The sequence below is a fragment of the Eptesicus fuscus genome, chromosome 8 (genome assembly GCF_027574615.1).
Source record: "Eptesicus fuscus isolate TK198812 chromosome 8, DD_ASM_mEF_20220401, whole genome shotgun sequence".
NCBI lineage: Eukaryota > Metazoa > Chordata > Mammalia > Chiroptera > Vespertilionidae > Eptesicus > Eptesicus fuscus.
The window spans coordinates 37,522,389-37,527,971 of NC_072480.1; the positions used below are offsets into that span (position 1 = coordinate 37,522,389).

General features: G+C 44.4%; 1 non-coding gene across 1 annotated transcript; it reads left to right on the forward strand.

The window, feature by feature from the left end:
• Window positions 1–3,247: 3,247 nt before the first annotated feature.
• LOC114232456 (small nucleolar RNA SNORA11) lies at window positions 3,248–3,376 on the forward strand. The gene has a single exon (XR_003618503.2). It is a non-coding gene; the product is annotated as a small nucleolar RNA SNORA11 (small nucleolar RNA).
• The last annotated feature ends 2,207 nt before the right edge of the window (window positions 3,377–5,583 follow it).

Here is a 5,583-nt window from a genome sequence, read left to right on the forward strand (position 1 = left end):
TGCCACTATGGGTGCGACGCGGACCTCACTGAGGCCAACCTGGAGAACGCGGACCCGAGCTCTGCATCCGGCTGCTGCAGATGCCCTTGGTGGTCAACTACCACCCGCTCCTTCCGCCAGCCCCATTGATCCCTCTCAGCAACAGCCATTTAGGCCAGGGTGGCGATCTCCGGGGACCCCCGCCCCGGGAGCAGCTGGCTGGGCCCGGCCACGCCCCCCCAGGATAGCAATCGCCCCCGGGACCCCCGGGGAACGCCTGGCTCGGCCCGGCCACGCCCCCCCGGGGTGGCGATGGCCCCGTGGACCCCGGGGGAGGGCCTGGCTCGGCCCGGCCACGCCCCACCCGGGTGGCGATCGCCCCCGGGACCCCCGGGGAGCGCCTAGCTCGGCCTGGCCAAGCCCCACCCGGGTGGCGATCGCCCCGCGGACCCCCGGGGAGCGCCTGGCTTGGCCCGGCCACCCCCCCTGGGACCTCCCCCTGGGACCCCAGAACTAAGAGGATTGTGCACAGCCATCTTGGTCTTCCCAACGGCCGGATAGGCCACCCGGAGTCCCGCCCCCAGCCTCTCGCAGGCCCAATCATGGGCATAGCGGAAGTGCGGTCAATTTGCATGTTTCTCTATTATAAGGTAGGATGCATAGTTACTGCATGATTAAGGTATCATTATGACTTGTTGTTGTATCAAAGGTATTCTTCTCCAGATTGATGTTTCAATCTACACTAATAAAAGAGAAAGATGCAAATTGATGGTACCTTTGTGACGCCCACAAGCCAATCAGGAGTGAGTATGCAAATTAACCCAACAAAGATGGTGGGTTAATTTGCATATGCAGGCGCTGAGTGGCCAAGGGCGGGGTGGGATGCTTGTGTCATAGCCATGGTGACGATGCAGGCATTCTGCAGGGCCCCAGCAGCTCCAGGCCTCTGGGCAGCATGGGAAGACAGAAAGGTGGCTCCAGGCCAGATCAAAGGCAGAAAGATGGCTCCATGCTGGAGGGAATGCGGTGCCGGCAGCCAGGGGAAGGAAGGCCCATTCTTGCACGAATCTTTGTGCATTGGGCCTCTAGTGTATAAATAAAATTTTGCCTCTTCTTATAATTCTGGAAGTCAATTATGGATAAATCTCGTGTTTTTTTGGTTTTGTTTTTCTCAGACCAGGATGCAGAAATAAACGGATGATTCACTTGGGAGAAAGTGGGATGAGAAATTTTCTTTGACTTGGAGAAAAACAATAATAGATGTTACTGACATTTGTTGATCATTTTGCTGATGTCAGGTACAGAGCTAAATGCCACATGTACATAATGAAAAAGACATTTAATAACCACCCAGTGTCTCATAGAGAGAAAGAGCACATCTGGGATCTGAACTTTGGGAATTGACCCCAGGGCCTCTGTTCTTCAGAACACTGAAATACTGAGAGGGGCAAAGTAACAAGGAAAAACTGCCTTAAAAACAGCATTTAAAAAAAAAAAAATAGAATTTTCTGATGACCAATAGATCTTAGATCAAATTAAAAAAAATACTAGAAAAATAAAACTAAAAAGATATAAAATAGAAGGCCATAAATAAAATTATATTGTATTTATCAAAAAATACTTTTACTGTATAAAAAGGCTAAGAAAGTGAATGATAATTTATCTTCATTTTTCAAATGATAAAAATTTTTTAAAGTTCTTGTCAAGGACTTATAGCAATTTGTATGTCAACATGACATACAATGCTACCTTTAGAGTAGCATTGCATTAAATCCTTCTCACATAGTAAGGTTTTATGTTTTTTTAATATATATATATATATATATATATATACATATATATATTTATTTCTTTAATATATATATATATTTTCTTTAATATATATATTTAAATATCTTTTTATTACTTTTAAAGAGAGAGGAGGGAGGGGGAGAGAGAGAGAGAAACATTGATTGGCTGCCTCCTGTATGCCTCCAACCAGGAATCCAATCCAACTGGGAATTGAACTGGTGACATCTCAGTGCATAGGATAAAGCTTAACCAACTGAGCCACACTGGCCAGGGATGGACTTTAATATATATATATATATATATATATATATATATATATATATATACACATATATATATATAAATTTATTTCCTTATATATATATATATATATACATATAAATTTATATATATATATATATATATATATATATATATATATATATATATATATAAATTTATTTCCCTGTTGGAGATAAACTGAGAATCAAGAAAAATATAATTTTTGAGCCTGAAGATAAAAAGAGATCTATATGTTCTATATGTGGATATTTTACTAATTATAAAGAGTTGGCATTTTCTTCATTGATTTCCTTTTTGATATCACTTTGTCCCAAATAAAGGTAAATTAGAAAAAGTCAATCAACACTAAGCTAAGAAAAATAAAGGAAACGGTTATTTGTAGTGTTGTTTTGTGCATGTTCCTAAATACACCTACACTTGGGACAAAGTTATAACAGCTAAAGAAACTTATTCTTCTAATCAGACACTGTGGTGGGAGAGGCAAATTCAAATGCATATATATGTATATCCTATATAATAAAAGGCTAATACGCAAATTGTCCCCTCGACCAGGAGTTCGACCAGCAGGCAGGCTGGCCAACCACCCATGTCCCCTCCCCCTGGCCAGGCTGGCCGAATCCCACCCATGCACAAATTCATGCACCGGGCCTCATACACACACACACACACACACACACACACACACACACACACACACACACACTGAGTGGCCAGATTATTATGCATTCAGAGATCATAATAATCTGGCCACTCAGTGTGTGTGTGTGTGTGTGTGTGTGTGTGTGTGTGTGTGTGTGTGTGTGTGTATAAAGCATAAGTGACCATTAAAACCAGACAACTGGCCAGTAGCTATGACGTGCACTGAAAACCAGGGGACAGATGCTCAACTCACAAGTTGTACCCTGGTGGTCATTGAGCTCCCACAGCCAACCTCCCACAGTCCCTACCTCTGGCCGGCCAGCCCCGATGGGCCCTGATCAGGACTAGGGGAGAAGGCCCTGATCAGCCCTGATTGATGGCCAGGTCAAGGGACCCCACCCATGCATGAATTCATGCACCAAGCCTCTAGTGCCAAATAAAAAGTCAGCTTCAGAGAAACTACCATTGTGAATTGTTTAATCTATCATCCTTAATTTCTAAAGTATGGATGGTTTGAACAATGGTAGACAATATCTTATAAAAAAATTATAATATGTGGGTGTGAAGAGAGCAGAGCACCTGAAGAATGGCTCCTCTGTGAATAACACATCCAACAGCAACTTGGGCTTATTCTTCACAGGTGGCAGGATACTATGACTTTCCTGTGACATTACGCCCTATACATGAAAAAAGAAATTTATAATATTTCAAATCTTAATAAGCCAGGGGCTTTAGAATGTCATCCTCAGTGCTTTCTAGATGGTTTTCCTCACCAAAAATGGGACCTTATGTGACACAGAAATGTCTGGCCTCAAACATCACTTATCAAATGGTCCACTTTATGCCTATCCCAGTATTATACTTTAATTTTTCTTAGTTTTAAGAAAGCATATCTTAATATATTTATACTTACAAAATATGAATAGCTATATATGAATGCAACAGGACAATTTTATAAGAAGCAAGTATTTTTCTAAATTTCAAATTTAGCTCAGTAGAAGAGAAGACTTACAATTTGTCCTTGAAAATGTAATTCAGATTCTATCAATCAAAAATCTATATCAGAAATACACTGAAAATAATATAGTTTCTTTCAAAACTAATGAAATTATAAGAAATTTGATTAAAAAATAAGTTAATTCAGATAGGCATGCTTTCGAAGGGAACTTCATAAATGGAACATAAGCAATAAAGTATATTAAATAACTAGTATAAAAAGTATGGAATAAACTGCTTTCAAATTTGTATTAAAATGTTTTATTAATAGTATGTTATGCGATGTGTTTTATATCTGTGTAACTTAATCTGAAATAATATATAGTAAACTAGAGGCCCGGTATACAAAATTCGTGCACAGTGGGGGGGTTGTCCCTCAGCCCAGCCTGCACCCTTTTCAATATGGGACCGCTTGAGGGATGTCTGACTGCCCGTGGGATCGGGCCTAAACAGGCGGTCGGACATCCCTCTCACAATCCAAGACTGTTGGCTCCCAACTGCTCACCTGCCTCTGCCTGATTGCCCCTAATCGCTTCTGCCTGCCAGCCTGATCACCCCCTAACCACTCCCCTGCCAGCCTGATCGATGCCTAACTGATCCCCGGCCGGCCCAATTGCCCCTAACTGCCCTCCCCCTGCAGGCCTGGTCAACCTTAACTGCCCTCCCCTCCTGGCCTGGTCACCCCTAAATACCCTCCCTTGCAAGCCTGGTCGCCCCTAACTGCCCTCCCCTTCAGGTTTGGTCTCTCACAACTGCCCTCCTCTGCTGGCCCGGTCACTCCTAACTGCCCTCCATGCTTGCCTGATCACCCATAATTGCCCTCCCCTGCAGGCCTGGGTCCCCCACAACTAACCTTTCTTGCTGGCCTGGTCACCCCTAACTTCCCACAACTGCCCTCCCCTGCAGGCCATCTTGTGGTATCCATCTTGTGTCCACATGGGGGCAGCCATCTTTGACCACATGGGGGTGGCCATCTTGTATCTTGGTGTGATGGTCAATTTGCATATTACTCTTTTATTAGATAGGATATTTAGGATAGTCTAATACTGTTTTGTGAAAATGACTGGTAAGAATAATTAAAAGAAACAATTGGGTAATATAAAAGATTATGATGATTTAAAATTACATATTTTTAAAGCAGTTTTAAAATTAAAGTATTTATAGTAAAATTGAGTAAAGTATCAAGAGTTTCAATATGCCCCCTCTAATCTTCAGCACTCTCACCACCCACAGTTATCCCTATTATTAACATGTAGTGTTTGTTAAAATTGATAAGCCAATATGGAAATGTTATTATTAACTAACTAGAGGCCTGGTACATGAAATTTGTGCACAGGGGATAGTGTATGTCCCACAGCCCAGCCTGCACTCTCTCCAATCTGGGACCGCTTGAGGGACTGCTATCCCCTGCAGGCCTGGTATCCCCCAACTGCCCTCCCTTGCAGGCCTGGTCCCCACCAACTGCCCTCCCCTGCTGGCCTTATCACACACAACTGCCCTCCCCTGCTGGCCTGGGTCCCCCCCAACTGTCCTCCCCTGCCGGCCTTGTGCCCCCCAACTGCCCTCCCCTGCTGGCCTGATCGCCCAGAACTGCTCTCTCCTGCTGACTTGGTCCCCCCAACTGCCCTCCCCTGCAGGCCAGGTCCCCCCCAACTGTCCTCCCTTGCTGGCCTGGTCCCTCCCAATTGCCCTCCCCTGCTGGCATGGTATCCCCCAACTGTCCTTCTCTGCCAGCCCAGTCACCCCTAACTGCCCTCCCCAGCCGGCCTGATCGCCCACAACTTCCCTCCCCTGTAGGCCATCTTGTGGCAGACATCTTGTGTCTACATGGGGGCAGCCATTTTTGACCACATGGGGGTGGCCATCTTGTGTGTTGGAGTGATGGTCAATTTGCAT